The 17,724-nt window shown below is 45.3% G+C and overlaps 1 protein-coding gene across 5 annotated transcripts in view; it reads right to left on the reverse strand.

Annotated features, from left to right (window-relative positions):
- LOC137521821 (tyrosine-protein kinase STYK1-like) overlaps window positions 1–17,724 on the reverse strand; it is a 74,051-nt gene that overhangs the window by 54,838 nt on the left and 1,489 nt on the right. For 4 of the 5 annotated variants that reach the window (XM_068241597.1, XM_068241596.1, XM_068241593.1 and 1 more), the window contains exon 2: window positions 1,169–1,395. The gene's annotated coding sequence lies outside the window, so the exon portion shown is untranslated. Of the gene's footprint in view, window positions 1–1,096; window positions 1,138–1,168; window positions 1,396–17,724 lie in introns of those variants that run through there. The other variant, XM_068241595.1, reaches the window with a different exon arrangement.

Genomic DNA, 17,724 nt, shown 5'->3' on the forward strand with positions numbered 1-17,724 from the left:
ACAGAAAGAATTTGCGATAATTCAGGTTGGAGTGAGCTTGAGATGTCTCCCAGTGCAACACTGCTGAATATATGCAAATTAACCATTGTTACCCTTAGAAGCTAAACACACCTCCAGAACCGCTGGAATGCAATGATGTGTCAGCTTGTTAATTTGTACAGAGCCAGAATAAATTCTAGCGGTTCTGGAGGTGTGTTTAGCTTCTAAGGACAACAATGGTTAATTTGCATATATTCAGCAGTGATGCACTGGGAGACATCTCAAGCTCACTCCAACCTGAATTATCGCAAATTCTTTCTGTTTTAAGAAAGCAAAGTTTTGTTTTTCTTATCCATGTACACAGGCCTTTGCAATGTCCAATAATATCACATCTACAGCATTCCCAATTTCCACATTATCAATCACCACGTCAAAATGCTGAGCATGTTATTCAAACAAGACGTATCCTTAGCAAACCTATGTTGATGCCGAGAAATAAGATTATTTCCTGATATGAAGTTATGTATATGCTTTGTCTCCTAGCACAGTCTCACCAGCATGTAGACCATTCCAGGGGGCAAGTTCTCTAGGAGAGCTGGACAGGATTGTAGAAGGCCCGAATTGTTGTAAAAATGTACCTGCCGATGCAAATTTTACAATGGGGCCCCCCAAGCACTCTATACATAATTGATACAGCGCACCAAAACCTGACAATGGCAACTACAGTGTCAGAGGTACAAGAAGGGGATGGGGAGCAGTTTGTTAATGATTACCACTATTCAAAGTATCTATAGAAATGATTATTATGAGCACAGGACCAATAGAGAACTAATACTACAGATGAGGCCCCTCTGACCCAAGGGCCCCGGTGTGGTCACAACCTCTGCAACCCCTATTGCTACACCTCTGCCTGTTGGGTACATTTTTGCAAGCTGGGCTGAGCACAGGAAGTGGGTACTATTGAGAAAAAAAACACCCAGAGTGTTCCCTGCTGCCACCCACCTCGAGATGTATCCTGTGTGTGTCACCTCCTCACATGTCCCCCATTCCTACCAGTCACTTGCAGATGTGTCCGGGGCTCAGTTTGTCAGCTGCTCACCTGTCCCCCCATTCTCACCTGACACCAGCAGTAGAGAAGATTTGTCCGGAGCTCAGTGTGTCACCTCCTCACATGTCCCCCCATTCTCACCTGTCATCAGAAGAGGAGAAGATGAGTCTGGGATTCCAGGTGGATCTCCATATTATAGGACGTCGGCTCTGTCACCCGCTTGGCCTCTGACAGATAATGGCATATCACTAGCTCTGGTTGAAGTTTAACTCCAGTAACGGCAGGTGACAGCACAATCACAGCGATGAGTCACTGGCCTTCACAGAACTCTATAGGGACATCATCCAGTGTCACTGCTGTCACTGCACCTGAAAGGGGAGGGGCGAGAAGGTCATCGGGATACAATTCTAGAGTAATGCATATAATTGTTATGAACTGATGTATAGAAAAGCTCAGAATTATGAGCAGGTGCGGGTAGTCCCAAAACTGTACTTTTACAAAACGTACCTTTGCATGGGGTTAGCAGACGCTCGAAAACTATACTTCCATATGGGAGATAAGAAGTGCCCCATAACTAGGGAAAAGATTCAAACGATACAAATTGTTCAACAAAAGTTCTTTTGTATTACCTTCCCTGCTAAAAACACCGTGGAGAGAAATGTAATGACAGTAGCAGAGGCGACATTTGACACAAAGGCAATTTCTGGCCATTCACTGTAGTAATCCATTAACATTATTGCAACGTTATAACGAGGGCCAGATCCATGCCAGTATTTAGGATGGACTGAGATAGAGAGGAATGTGTTCTACCTGATGGACCACACCTTTCCTGATTCAGACCCATCAATTCATTTGAGCTGTGCCAAAAATGTGTGAGGACCTCGGCCCTCAAAGGACCGGTTTGACATCACTGCACTAGCTGATGAGGTGTCATGTGGGTTAGAGCCAAGTTTTTATGATTGTAACAGGTAACGCAAGACTGAATTGCAGTTAGTACTTGGGCATCCATGCCTGGCCACCAGCATAATTCACATAGTTGTCACTTTGTGCGTACTATACCTTGGTGAGTCTATGGGCACATCATATAAGGTACTCTCTAAAACTCAGGTGCCAGCAATCGATGGGACCCACGAACAAAAGAATTATCAATGAACCACTTTACCACCAGTGGTGCGGATATCTCCGTCCCTTTTTCCACCCTGTCAACACCAGGGACGGAGATATCCGCACCTCCCGCCGCTGTCCGCGCGCCCCCGCGCTCGTGCACGCCACCACCCGCTTGCCCAGAGATCAATGAACGGGAAAAAACGTTCCCATTCGTTGATCTAAGCCCTTCGCAATGATCGGTTGCTTCTATGAGAAGTAGCGCGATCACTGTGAAAAAAAAAAAAGTTTCCCAGCCTCATAACACTTCCTGCAATCGTACTTCCTACGCTTGCAGGTCACATAAACAAAAAGTTACTGTGGCCATCTTGTGGCCTAATAGTAAAACTACACCCTAAAGCATTTTTCATATACAAATACATTCGTTTTACACTAAAAATTAACTCATTACCTCCCACACTCCCCAATTATTATTTTTTTTGTAATAAAAAAAAAAAAATTACAATGAAAAAAATACATAAAACGTTACCTTAGTGTCACAGGAGCCCTCAGTGGCTGACCGCACTTAGCCTTCTAAACGGTGCCAGCGCACAGATCGTGCGAACTCTGGTCGCAGTCAATGCGCAGGAACCGTTAAGAATTAGCCGCAGACAACTCAGAAGGGAGCCTGTGAGACACGGGTGATTACAACTCACACACTAGTTCATGGGATCTGCCACCACCTCTGTTTCCTGAGACAGAGGAACTCACTAACTGACTAGTCCTGCGAATAAAACGGTTAACACACGATATTCTGTCTAGCCAACAACAACAAACAGTAGCGTATCTTCAGAGACCCGGGATCATTTCTGTGTGTGCTGATAAGCAGGGTAGCGGAAAGTGAATGACTTGGAGAAAGTCGTTTATTCACGCAATATAAATAATTAATATATACAGACAATTATGAAAATCAACAATTATGAAAACAGCAATAGCCAGTATGAAAAATAAAAGAAGGGAGAAAATTACTTAGTTCCTGGAAAGATGTCCTTATTGTGGGAAGAATCATAAAGTCCTTGGTTTCAAAGTCCAGAGTTCAGAGTTCAGACCAGGTGGATGCCAGCATATCCTCAAGCTGGCGTCTGATGAGTGCAAGATGTTTCAGTGTGGAGGACTCTGAGTTTTGGCTCCTCTCCCATTCTTATGCCCCTGATTCAGTAGGAGGAAGTGAGGGCGGGCCCACACACCCCCTTAGAACATGAGATGAGTCCTGCCCTTGTCCTGGAGACCAGAAATCATGCCTTAACCATATATGGGCTCTATCTCACAGAACCGTACAGGTCAGGGCAGATTTACTAATATTTTCAGATCTGCCTCGATGTACCCAGCAGTCTGATACCAAACATGAGGGGTGGGACCCCTGTGGTACCATTAGGGCACTGTTGGACTGCCTAACGGGCAGTCTTTACCTCAGAAGGTTCTGAAATGTTCTCAGACCCAACGCCAGGCAGGGCCCTACCTGCTCTGTTAGTTTGGAGGGTCTGCCAGCCTGGCAACACAGAAAATATGATACATATAGCCATTTATGGAATATGAGAGACCCCTGGGATTTATACCAGGTCATTCCCAGGCAAAGGTTCTTTGAAGTTGGCAGCAGCAAGCCACATGTCGGCTCCCTGCTGGGAAAAGGAGTCGGAGTGTCTGAGTTCCCTCACTCTAAATTTGGTTCTGTCATGGTGTTTGTCACCTTATACCTGATGGATGGGCCATCAGCACAGCTTGAAGCCAGGGACTCTCTGGGCCCAGGCTCATTAGCATATCAAAAGAGCCATCCTGCAGTTAAGGTGATGCTATTCCTCTGCTAAGAAAGGACTGCAGACCTCCTACACAATAAATCCAGATTCTATCGATTTGAAGCGCAATCGACGCAGAGAATCGAGTGCGATCGCTTTTCTTCACGGGCGGTTCCAGGACGCGCCTGCGTCCCCGCAATCGTCCGTGACAGCCCCCCCCCCCTTGTCCGTGGCTTAGCCACTCATCCGCAAGATGTGTGGCGGCGCCGCTAACCTGGCTGACGGGCCTCGAGTTGCCGGTACGGCGGGAAAACCTATTGGAGCCTGTGGCTCGGTTCCCCTGGACCGGTCGCGGTCTGCTACCCTCAGGGTTGACCCAACATGGACCGTTCTGGACAGGGCGTTTGCGCCACTGCAGTCGGACGTGGTGTCTGCCGGGACTGCGGACAACGGGCAGTGGGTTGGTTAGGTCAACAGCCAGCCCACGCAGGGTTCCCCTGCTGAGTGGCTGTGGACCTAAGGGAACCCCGCGGGAATCCCTGGACCTTCCCAGCTCCTGACAGACGGCACATGCCCTGCAGTAGTTGGCTACATCCCTGTTCATCCGGGGCCAATAAAACTGTTTCCGAATACCGGCGAGTGTCTTGCGGACACCCGAGTGCCCGGTCAGAGGATTACCATGTGCGGATTTCAGCACATGTCCCCTAAACGCACTCGGGACCACAAGCCACTTGGTATCCGCGTGGGATCTACCTGTAGGGGGCTGTACAGACTCACTGTACAGTCTCCCACCTTCCCAGTACACCTTGAAAGCGGCCCCGTCTGCGAGGGGCTCAGCGGCTTGCTGCATGAGCACCTCCAGGCTTGGGTCACTTTGTAGTGCGGCTGAGAATACGGCGCTGTCAGTTTCAGCCAACTGGCTCATGTCACACGAGGCCAGCGGCTGAAAGGTCTCATCCCTGCGGTCAGAGGAGGGGGAGGAGGCCGGAACCCCCTCCACCTGTCCTGAGCTCGGGTTCTGAGCAGTGCAGCTGCGCGGTACTGCTAGCACCGGTACACTGTCAGAATGGCACAGACGGACATTACTCAGATCATCATTGCATGCAGTAATGACATTGACAGGTATAGACATTTTTTCATTACAGACAGGTTGTACAGGAGACTCAGGTACAGTTACAGCATCATCACAACAGACAGTCTGTACCTCAAACTCAGGTGCCTTTGAAGCAGGCACTATTGAACCTGGTACCCTTGAACTGGGCACATTCAACCCACCTCCCCCTGGTGCTCCCCCAAGTGTATAAAGTACCTGGTGGTGGGTGGAGAGTCCGTCTCCTTCCGTGAGCGACAAGGCGGTCGTGGCAGGTTCATAGTAGGACACAAGCTTGCCCAAATCAGTCCCTAGCAACACAGGGACTGGGAGATCCTTCATAACCCCAACAACCCTTTCTTGGACCCCTCCCACTCCCCAATCCAGCTTCACTCTGGCGTGGGCTATGTGAAAAAGGGTGCCTTCTACTCCAGTAAGGGCAAGGGATCGGCTGGAGCTGATGCTCTCCTTTGGCACAAGATGTGAGTGAACTAACGTGATGTCAGCTCCGGTGTCTCGAAATCCGGTGACAACTTTGCCGTTCACTCTAACAAGTTGCTGCTGGTCGGTTCGGTCGCGGATTTCCTTTCCGCGGGCAAACAGGACAAAATCGGATGATCCAGGCTGTGGTTCGCTGGCGGGTTGCCTCTGCTGTGGGTGAGGTGCAGGTGATGCAGATGATCCAGGTGCTGGTGGTGTCTGTCTCCGCTCCGGACAGTCGAATTTCATGTGTCCGGGCTGGCGGCAGTAGTGACAGGTGACCTCTCCAGGCGCTGCAGGCCTGGGTGCAGCAGCTGCGCTGGGTGGCCTCTGTGGCGGACGGCTCACAGGGGCAGGAGAGTCTGCCAGAGTATTGGGCTGACCTCCTCTCCAGCTGGATGGGACAGTTCTGCGGGTATCAGCCACCCGGGTAGTTGCAAAAGTCTCAGCAAGGTCTGCAGCGACAGTTGCTGAAGTCGGCTTGCGTTCTAACACAAATTGTCGTACATCAGCAGGGCAAATGTTCAGAAATTGCTCGAGGACTATCAAGTCCTCCAGGACGCCATAAGACCCTTTGGTGAGGCCTAGAGTCCACTGACGGAGTGTGGTGAGCAAGCTGCTGACCACATCTCGGTACGAATCAGAAGACTTTTTCTGCCAGGCCCTGAACTTTTTGCGATAGGCTTCTGGCGTCAGCTGGTACTTAGTAATGATAGCGTCTTTTATAGCAGCATAATCATTATCCTTCTCCGCAGGCAATTCTGCGAAGGCATCAAGCGCTTTGTAGCGCAGCAAAGGTGTCAGATGTCTGGCCCACTGGTCTTGGGACAGACGATACTGACGGCATGCTTTTTCAAAAGACCGCAAAAACAAGTCAATGTCTGTGTCTTTTTCAATATTAGCAAATTTAAACTTTGCACTTACGGGTGGTGCAGCTCCTTCAGCAGGGAGACTGGGCGGTGAACTCCGGCTGGCCTGTTGCACTTTTGCCATGTTTAGCTCATGCTGTCGTTGGCGCTCCCGTTCTCGCTCAGCGGCATCCCTCTCCGCGTGGCGTTCTGCAGCAGCAGCAGCAGCGGCTTGCCGCTCCCGTTCCTCTCGTTTTTGCTCCGCCATGTACTGCAGGTACTTGTCCAGGTCAGTCTCCATCAGCTTTTGTAATGCCTGCTGCATTACCGGGTCAGCACCCATGGACAGTCCAGTACTGGCCGGTTCCAGGCGAGTACTTTCAGAAACTCTGGGGTTGGGGTCCACACTGACATTCTCTGGCGTAACTGTTGCAACAGGGCCCGCAGGATGCTCAACCTCTGTACGCCTAAGATCTTCAGCCTCTGGTTCCCCTTGATTGTCAGATGGGCTGGTATCCACCTCAGCGGACACTCCCGGCTCCCGCAGTTGCTGGGTATCCCATCTGGACAAGTCGGCTATCAGGTCCCGTTTTGTCTTGCGGAGGATGCCAATGCCCCTCTCTTCGCAAAGATTTTCCAGGTCTGCTAGGCACATGTTCTGGTAGTTCCCGGACATTTCCATGCCAAATAAAATAAAACTTTTGGGGAGGGGTACTGGCTACACAGTCTCTCTGTATATATAAAAAATATATTGCCTTCCAGCTACACCAACGAATTAGTTCGTTTCTCGATAGCGCTAGCGCTATCGCAGATACTTTCAGCACAACACAGGTCTCACCGCTGCCTACCACTGTCACAGGAGCCCTCAGTGGCTGACCGCACTTAGCCTTCTAAACGGTGCCAGCGCACAGATCGTGCGAACTCTGGTCGCAGTCAATGCGCAGGAACCGTTAAGAATTAGCCGCAGACAACTCAGAAGGGAGCCTGTGAGACACGGGTGATTACAACTCACACACTAGTTCATGGGATCTGCCACCACCTCTGTTTCCTGAGACAGAGGAACTCACTAACTGACTAGTCCTGCGAATAAAACGGTTAACACACGATATTCTGTCTAGCCAACAACAACAAACAGTAGCGTATCTTCAGAGACCCGGGATCATTTCTGTGTGTGCTGATAAGCAGGGTAGCGGAAAGTGAATGACTTGGAGAAAGTCGTTTATTCACGCAATATAAATAATTAATATATACAGACAATTATGAAAATCAACAATTATGAAAACAGCAATAGCCAGTATGAAAAATAAAAGAAGGGAGAAAATTACTTAGTTCCTGGAAAGATGTCCTTATTGTGGGAAGAATCATAAAGTCCTTGGTTTCAAAGTCCAGAGTTCAGAGTTCAGACCAGGTGGATGCCAGCATATCCTCAAGCTGGCGTCTGATGAGTGCAAGATGTTTCAGTGTGGAGGACTCTGAGTTTTGGCTCCTCTCCCATTCTTATGCCCCTGATTCAGTAGGAGGAAGTGAGGGCGGGCCCACACACCCCCTTAGAACATGAGATGAGTCCTGCCCTTGTCCTGGAGACCAGAAATCATGCCTTAACCATATATGGGCTCTATCTCACAGAACCGTACAGGTCAGGGCAGATTTACTAATATTTTCAGATCTGCCTCGATGTACCCAGCAGTCTGATACCAAACATGAGGGGTGGGACCCCTGTGGTACCATTAGGGCACTGTTGGACTGCCTAACGGGCAGTCTTTACCTCAGAAGGTTCTGAAATGTTCTCAGACCCAACGCCAGGCAGGGCCCTACCTGCTCTGTTAGTTTGGAGGGTCTGCCAGCCTGGCAACACAGAAAATATGATACATATAGCCATTTATGGAATATGAGAGACCCCTGGGATTTATACCAGGTCATTCCCAGGCAAAGGTTCTTTGAAGTTGGCAGCAGCAAGCCACATGTCGGCTCCCTGCTGGGAAAAGGAGTCGGAGTGTCTGAGTTCCCTCACTCTAAATTTGGTTCTGTCATGGTGTTTGTCACCTTATACCTGATGGATGGGCCATCAGCACAGCTTGAAGCCAGGGACTCTCTGGGCCCAGGCTCATTAGCATATCAAAAGAGCCAACCTGCAGTTAAGGTGATGCTATTCCTCTGCTAAGAAAGGACTGCAGACCTCCTACACAATAAATCCAGATTCTATTGATTTGAAGCGCAATCGACGCAGAGAATCGAGTGCGATCGCTTTTCTTCACGGGCGGTTCCAGGACGCGCCTGCGTCCCCGCAATCGTCCGTGACACTTAGGGACTGAACTTTTAAAATATTTATGTCAAGAGGGTATAACACTGTTACTTTATAAACTATGGGTTTGTGATTAGGGATGGACGCAAAACTGAAAAAAATGCACCTTTATTTCCAAATAAAATATTGGTGCCAAACATTGTGATAGGGACATAATTTAAACAGTTTTATAACCAGGACAAATGGGCAAATACATTTCATGGGTTTTAATTACAGTAGCATGCATTATTTAAAAACTATAATGGCCGAAAACTGAAAAATAATGAATTTTTTCCCACATTTTTTCCTATTTTCCCATTAAAACATATTTAAAATAAAATAATTCTTGGCATAATGTCTCACCTAAAGAAAGCCTAATTGGTGGCGGAAAAAACAAGATATAGTTCATTTCATTATGATAAGTAATGATAAAGTTATAGACGAATGAATGGAAGGAGCGCTGAAAGGTGAAAATTGCTCCGGTGCTCAAGGGGTAAAACCCATCCGTTGTGAAGTGGTTAAAGATAATTCATGCTTAATCCTTTAGAAAAGTTGTAGGACAAGACTGTTTCTTTTCTGAATTTCATCCTCATCCTGTACACTAAGAGCTGCAGGTAAAAGCAAACATGACAAACAGTCAGCAGCAACATTCTGCACACCTGGCTTGTACTGTATAGGTAGTTGAAGTGAAGGAGTCTGACTGACCACCTGGCGATACACATACCTGCTGGTCCCAGTCCCATTGTGGTTAGCAGTGTGGTTAAAGGGCTAAGATCTGTCCGCAGTGTAAACTGTTGACCCCAAAGAAATGTTCTCCATTTTCTGTTGCCTTTTTTCAACAGTAAATTATTTATGTTCTGCCACTTAGTGTTTTTGATGCAAATGCAACAGTTTTCTCTACCTGATCTGCATGGACTGTGTAAGGACAGCACCCAAGCTGTAGTCTGAACTATGGGTAGTAACAATAGGTAGAGAGGGATCAAACAATGCTGATGCTTGTAGTGGAAAAACCTAGATGAGTAATAAATGCAGTGAGCAGGGGCGTAGCAATAGGGGGTGCTGAGGTAGCAACCACATCGGGGTCCTTGGGCCAGAGGAGCCCCAAAGGGCTCTCCCTCAACTGCTGTATTATCTCTCTATTGGTCCTGTGCTCATAATAATCACTTCTATAGATACATTGAATAGTGGTAATCATTAACAAACTGTTCCCCATCCACTACTTGCACCTCTGACACTGTAGTTGCCATTGGCAGGTTTTAGTGCGCTGTATCAATTGTTATGCATAGGGTGCATGGGGGCCCCATTGCAAAACTTGCATCGGGGCCCACAGCTCCTTAGCTACACCACTGGCAGTGAGGTCTCTACATTCCTCATCCAGCAGCTCCTCTGCATTCTGAAAAAACTTCATCAATATGTAGCAAGGGCAAAACTCAAGGAATTCTTCACCATTCCTGATCCTTGTACCTGGGTGGATAAGGCGATTGTGAAACTCAGACATTACTGAAGGACGGGAAGTATGAATTATGCAGTTTAGTGCCCTAAAAGCCCAATATGCCTTACTTTATTTAAAGTGAACCTCCAGACTAAAAATCTACTCAGCAGCACTGAAAAGGCTTGGTATTTCTTTAAGTTTCACAGCATCAGAACTTTGTGTTTCTTACCCAAGCCTCATTAACTGCACAGAAGAAAACTGCCGGGGCATTTTTCCCCTGAAGCCGTGCAAAGCATGATGGGATTTCTGATGTTGTTGTTCACCTTCTGCTGTTTTGGCACAAATTTGTTTTTTTTAAGTTTTGAATTTGAGATTTGAAGCTTAGCGCGCGCAGCTGGGAGGGGTGATCAGGACACAGGATAGTTGTAATTGTGTCTCATGCTCCCTGTCACCTCCTTTCAACCAAAAAGATGGCTGCCCCTATGAAATCACAAACATTTGCCTGTTCTTTTAAAACAGGTTGGGTAAGAGATTATATTACCTATCTATTTTAATTAACATAACTAATGTAACTTAATGACATTATATTTGTTTAGGCTGAAGTTCCCCTTTAACATATTTCCGCTACCTCCAACCAGGGCTGTGGAGTCAATACAAACATAATCGGACTCCTCATTTTATGAAACCTCCGACTCTGACGCTAGGCACCCAAAATTACTCTCACTCTGACTCCTTAGTCTAATACTTACCAGGGCTGTGGAGCTGGTACAAAAATCATCCAACTCCGGCTCCTCAGTTTATGAAACCACTGATTCCAACTCAAGATACCCAAAAATTGCTCTGACTCCTCAGTCCCGCCTCCAACTCCACCATGCATTCCAGACACAGTTTGGTACTCATAATCTAATTATGAAATCTCACCCTACAGAGAAGCTGCTGAGTCATTAGGGTTATACGGAAATCATCTCTCTACTTTATGATATATTAATAAATACTGACAAGGGCAGTATTCAGAAATCCCTGCTCATCTGGGAGTCAGATATTTCTGACTTGTCTGAGGAAGAGTGGCCTGGATGTCCCCTCGTTCTTCCTGAGAACCTCCATAGTGGCTCGCCATAAGCTGCTCTTAAAGGAGAACTTCAGCCTAAACAAACATACTGTCATCAAGTTACATTAGTTATGTTAATTAGAATAGATAGGTAATATAATCTCTTACCCACCCTGTTTCAAAAGAACAGGCAAATGTTTGTGATTCATGGGGGCTGCCATCTTTGTCATGGGGGCAGAGATCTTTTTGGTTGAAAGGAGGTGACAAGGAGCAGGAGACACAGTTCCAACTGTCCTGTGTCCTGATTACCCCTCCCAGCTGCACACGCTAGGCTTCAAATGTCAAATTCAAAATGTCAAAAAAAAATATTGCATCAAAACAGCAGAACGAGAACAACAAAATCAGAAATCCCATCATGCTTTGCACAGCATCAGGGGAAAAATGCCCGGGCAGTTTTCTTCTGTGCAGCTAAAAATGAAGCTTGTATAAGAGAAACAAAGTTCTGATGTTGTGAAACTGCTAAAGAAACACAAAGGCCTCAATTCACTAAGCTTAACTTCTGTCTTTAATAACTCTTCTGAGCTGTTTTACAGTTATCACCATGGTGATATAATTGTGATAACTGTAAAACAGCTCAGAAGAGTTATTAAAGACAGGAGTTAAGCTTAGTGAATTGAGGCCAATGCCTTTTCAGTGCTGCTGAGTCTTTTTTTAGTCTGGAGGTTCACTTTAACTATCTTTACCAAACATACCTCTGTGACTGGCTGGAGGAGATTGTTGGGGCATTGATTTTTTTTTTTTTTTTTACTTGGTATAAAAACCGATAAAATGTATGCTGCAAGGGGTAACTATCAACAACAGCTTTATTTGCTTCACAAAGGTTAACATGCAGTCTAGCACCTCCTGTTTACTTCATGGTCACCACAATAGGGGAAATTAATTCTGATACATCTATTTTCTGATACACATCTTGCTCTATTAATTTTTTTTAAGCTCTTGGGATACAACTTCTCTAACAGAGAAAGGTAACCAACTTAACTTCTGACACACTGATTGGACATCCAGGTGTACTTAACAATTGGCGTGGACTTGTTGGCTGCCCCAAGACCAATCGGCGCACAGTCCTGGGGGCGTTTTGCAGTATATCGCGCATCTCCGCTTGAATGACGAAGCTCTGCTCAGTCATCAGTCTCCCAGTGGCGATCGCCGCTAGGAGACTGTTAGACGGCGAAAACGCTGTCTATTTACTCCGTACAGTGCTGCGTTCTAAGGCAGAGCTGTACTGGGGACAGCTGTGTGACACGGCTGTCCCCCTGGCAGGCTCAGGGGTGATAAACTGTCTTAGGCTGAAGCCTATTACAGCCGATGACAGTGATTGGCTGGCGGGTGTAAGGGGGATACAAAATTAAAACAAAAAAAAGTTATTTTACTTAAAAAATAAAGACATAAATATTCATTAAAAAAAAACATCCTGGGAGCGATAATAGCCCACCACCAGAGAGCTCTATTGGTGGGGAGAAAAGGGGGGGATAACTTGTGTGCTGAGTTGTACGGCCCTGCAGCGAGGCCTTAAAGCTGCAGTGGCCTTAATTGTAAAAAAATAGCCTGGTCACTAGGGGGGGGGGGGGGTTAAGACTGTGGTCCTGCAACCCGCTTTTGCGTAACTATGTGATGAGACACTGGAGACTGGTTGAATATGAAGCTATTGTGATAAGACCATCCGTTAATTGATAAATAGATTTAGTGCAGTAAACAGTTCTCTGCCCATTATAGCCTAACCTTTCCTTTCAATAGAATTCGGCTTGCACACTAGTTGATTGAAATGTCTCTGGCAGCCAACCAAGCAGAGGAATAGTGTCTCATATTTTTTTCTGTGGATTCCCCCATTTATCATTACCTTTTTCATCCCTCTTTCACCTCTCCTTTTTTCTCCCCTTTTTTTACTTCTCTCCCCCTTCCCTTCTTGCTGCTCTGTCTGGTTCCTTCTGCAGCTAAAGTATCCTATATTATTAATCCATAATTATTGCTAAGCAATTGGTCATTTAATTTGCCTCTACGGTTATCCTAATATGTACGATACCTATGCTGGCTTATGTTGTGTACTTGTGATACAGTCCTGTCCAAAAAGTTTTGAGACTGTCAAAAATATTGGAAATGAGAAAAGTTGGTGCTTAAGTTTTTATAATATCAATTTGCATATGCTCCAGAATGTTATGGAGAGTGTTCAGATGAATTGCATAGTCCTTCTTTGCCATGAAAATTAACTGATTCCCAAAAAAACCTTTCCGCTGCATTTCATTGCTGTCATTAAAGGACCTCCTGAGATCATTTCACTAATCGTCTTGTTAACTGTGGTGTGGACAAGCACAAGGCTGGAGATCATTATGTCAGGCTGATTGGGTTAGAATAGCAGACTTGACATGTTAAAAGGAGGGTGATGCTGGGAATCATTGATCTTCCATTGTTAACCATGGTGACCAGCAAAAAAACGCGTGCAGCCATCATTGCTTTGCATAAAAATGGCTTCAGAGGCAAGGATATTGTGGCTACTAAGATTGCACCTAAATCAACAATTTATAGGATCATCAAGAGCTTCAAGGTAAGAGGTTCAATTCTTGTTAAGAAGGCTTCAGGGCGTCCAAGAAAGTCCAGCAAGCACCAGGATCGTCTCCTAAAGAGGATTCAGCTGCGGAATCGGAGTGCAACCAGTGCAAAGGTTGCTCAGGTATGGCAGCAGGCAGGTGTGAGCGCATCTACATGCACAGTGAGGCGAAGACTTTTGGAAGATGGCCTGGTGTCAGGAAGGGCAGCAAAGAAGCCGCTTCTCTCTCAAAAAAAAAAAAAAAAAAATCAGGGACAGATTGATCTTCTGCAGAAAGTATGGTGAATGGACTGCTGAGGACTGGGGCAAAGCTATATTCTCAGATGAAGCCCCTTTCCGATTGTTTGGGGCATCTGGAAAAAGGCTTGACAGGAGAAGAAAAGGTGAGCGCTACCATCAGTCCTGGGTCATGCCAACAGTAGCAGTCCTTTTGGGGTTGCCAGGATACAGCTAGTTCAGGTGTACTCAACCTGATTGTTTGCCGATGCCAGGTCGCAAACCGGACTGCTCAGACGGTTTCAGGCAACTCCAAAATAGAAAAAAGAGACGGCACTCCACTGGCTGCAATTTAAATTGCTGTATTCAAGGAACAAGACATTACATGTTACGGATAAACTGTGTCATGCCAACATTAAAGCATCCATTCATGTGTGGGGTTGCTTCTCATCCAAGGGAGTGGGCTCACTCGTAATTTTGCCAACAAACACAGCCATGAATAAAGAATGGTACCAATACACCCTCCAACGGCAAATTCTTCCAACAATCCAAAAACAGTTTGGTGAAGAACAATTTTCCAGCACGATGGAGCACCGTGTCATAAGGCAAAAGTGATAACTAAGTGGCTCGGGAACCAACGTTGAAATTGGGGTCCATGGCCTGGAAACTCCCCATATCTTAATCCCATTAAAAACTTGTGGTCATTCCTCAAGAGGCGGGTGGGCAAACAAAAACCAACTAATTCTGATGCTGGGAATACACCATACAATTTTCTGTTAGATTTACCTGCCAGATAGATAAAGTTCAACATGTTGGAAATGTATCTATCTTACCATCTGTCTGCCGAACAATTAGGCATTGTTCTACTCAGCAGGAGATAAACAGAAGACAATGCACCAGAGATAATGACCATTCTCTACAGAAAATAATCTAATTATGCATTCTAACAGAAAATATAACAGAAAAATCTAATAGAAAATTGTATGGTGTATTCCCAGCATGAGAAACCGAAGAAGTGATTATGAAAGAATGGGTTGCTATCAGTCAGGATTTGGCCCAGAAGTTGATTGAGAGCATTGCAGAGGTCCTGAAAAAGAATGGCCAACACTGCAAATACTGACTCTTTGCATAAATCTCATGTAATTGTCAATAAAAGCCTTTGAAACTTATGAAGTGCTTATAATTATATTTTAGTACATCACATAAACAACTGAAACAAAGATCTAAAAGCAGTTTAGCAGCAAACTTTGTTAAAACTAATATTATGTGGTACTGGATAGTATCTTTATTAATGAGTCCTGCCTTTCGTCATGTTTTGATCTGGTTGTGTGCTCTGCCCTGCCTCCGTTCCTGCCCTCGGTGCTTCACACTGGATGCCATACCGTCTGCTGACCGCCCCCAGCTGCCTCAATGCTGCAATGTAGACTACTGTGGATTCACCAGAACTCTGTCCATGTAGGAATTTATATCTATCTGCAACCACATTTTCTTTAGGGGCAAATTTATTTATTTAAAGAGAATCTGTATTGTTAAAATCACACAAAAGTAAACATAGCAGTGCGTTAGGAGACATCTCCTATTACCCTCTGTCACAATTTCGCCGCTTCCCGCCGCATTAAAAGTGGTTAAAAACAGTTTTAAAAAGTTTGTTTATAAACAAACAAAATGGCCACCAAAACAGGAAGTAGGTTGATGTACAGTATGTCCACACATAGAAAATACATCCATACACAAGCAGGCTGTATACAGCCTTCCTTTTGAATCTCAAGAGATCATTTGTGTGTTTCTTTCCCCCTGCATCTCTCATGCACTGAAGTTTCAGGCTGCTCTTTTCTTCCTGCAAACAGCTTTGCCCTTGTCTGTAATTCCTCACTATGTGAAAGCCCAGCCAGCTCAGAGGACGATTTATCCAGCTTGTAAAAGATAAGAGAGAAGAGAGAAGCTGCTCTAATCTAAATAACACACAGGCAGTGTGCATAGAGGGGGCTGGAAGGGGGAGTTCATAGCAGAACCACAACACTGAAGAACTTGGCAGCCTTCCAGACACAGGCCGACAAGTCTGACAGGGGAAAGATACATTGATTTATTACAGAGACTGTGATAGTACAAAGTGCTGCAGTAAGCCAGAACACATTAGAATAGCATTTGGAACTTGTAGGATGATAAAAAACAGGATGTAATTTTTGTTACGGAGTCTCTTTAAATAGCGCCAACATATTACGCAGCGCTGTACAGAGAATATATTGTCATGTCACTAACTGTCCCTCAGAGGAGCTCACAATCTAGCCCCTACCATAGTTATTTCTATGTATGTATCATGCAGTGCATGTATAAGCTCTTTAATGAAACGAAGGCTGAATCATGTTTCATCTGATACAGATAAAGTGTAGAACAGAAGCTTCCCTTCTGCTCCCAGGCAGTGGATTAGCAAAGCACTGTGTCTAGTATTATTATTTATTGTATTTGTAAAGCGCCAACATATTACGCAGTGCTAGTATCATGTTAGACATCCTGGTTTGCAGCAATTCTCAAACATCCGGATCTAAACAGTGAATTGCATTGTAGGCAGGTGTGGTAGAAAAGGTGCAGTTTAGTGTAGGGCTACAAGATCCATCCTTGTCGCTAATTTGATGTGTTCAGTAGCATAGCTCCCAACTGTCCCTCTTTCGAAGGGACAGTCCCTTTTTGGGGAGCCATGTCCTTCTGTCCCTCTTGCCTCCTCATTTGTCCCTCTTTCAGGACTTTGTCCCTCTTTTTATATATATATATATATATTTCTATACTAAAAAAATGTGTTTGACTCTAAACTTTATTCCCATCTTTTAAACTGATATATTATTCATTTTAAAATGTTACTGTGAAGGAAAATGAACCAGGATAGAAAGCACCAGTGTGGTTTGAATTATAAAACAACATATTTTTCTTATGAAATCTTTATGGTATGTGCAACTAGGGGTGTGTCAGGGGCGTTATCAGGGGGCTTAAAGAGACTCCGTAACAAAAATTGCATCCTGTTTTTTATCATCCTACAAGTTCCAAAAGCTATTCTAATGTGTTCTGGCTTACTGCAGCACGTTCTACTATCACCATCTCTGTAATAAATCAACTTATCTCTCTCTTGTCAGACTTGTCAGCCTGTGTCTGGAAGGCTGCCAAGTTCTTCAGTGTTGTGGTTCTGTGATGCATCTCCCCGCTCCAGGCCCCTCTCTGCACACTGCCTGTGTATTATTTAGATTAGGAAAGCTTCTCTCTTCTCTCTTATCTTTTACAAGCTGGATAAATCCTCCTCTGACCTGGCTGGGCTTTCACATACTGAGGAATTACAGACAGGGGCAGAGCTGTCTGCACTCTGCAGGAAGAAACAGCCTGACACTTCAGTGGAAGATAGCTGCAGGGGGAAAGAAACACACAAATGATCTCTTGAGATTCAAAAGGAAGGCTGTATACAGCCTGCTTGTGTATGGATGTATTTTCTATGTGTGGACATACTGTACATCAACCTACTTCCTGTTTTGGTGGCCATTTTGTTTGTTTATAAACAAACTTTTAAAAACTGTTTTAAACCACTTTTAATGCGGCGAGGAGCGGCGAAATTGTGACAGAGGGTAATAGGAGATGTCCCCTAACGCACTGGTATGTTTACTTTTGTGCGATTTTAACAATACAGATTCTCTTTAAGTGTCCCTTTTTCTCATCTCAAAAAGTTAGGAGGTATGCAGTAGTCACAGAGGAAGTATCACCCAAATCTGCTTGGGTATTCTGTTGTACTGGTTCAAGCCCTATCCCTTAAGCCCAATCTACACAATACGATTCTATTTACAATC

The sequence above is a fragment of the Hyperolius riggenbachi genome, chromosome 6 (assembly GCF_040937935.1).
Source record: "Hyperolius riggenbachi isolate aHypRig1 chromosome 6, aHypRig1.pri, whole genome shotgun sequence".
NCBI classification, from domain to species: domain Eukaryota; kingdom Metazoa; phylum Chordata; class Amphibia; order Anura; family Hyperoliidae; genus Hyperolius; species Hyperolius riggenbachi.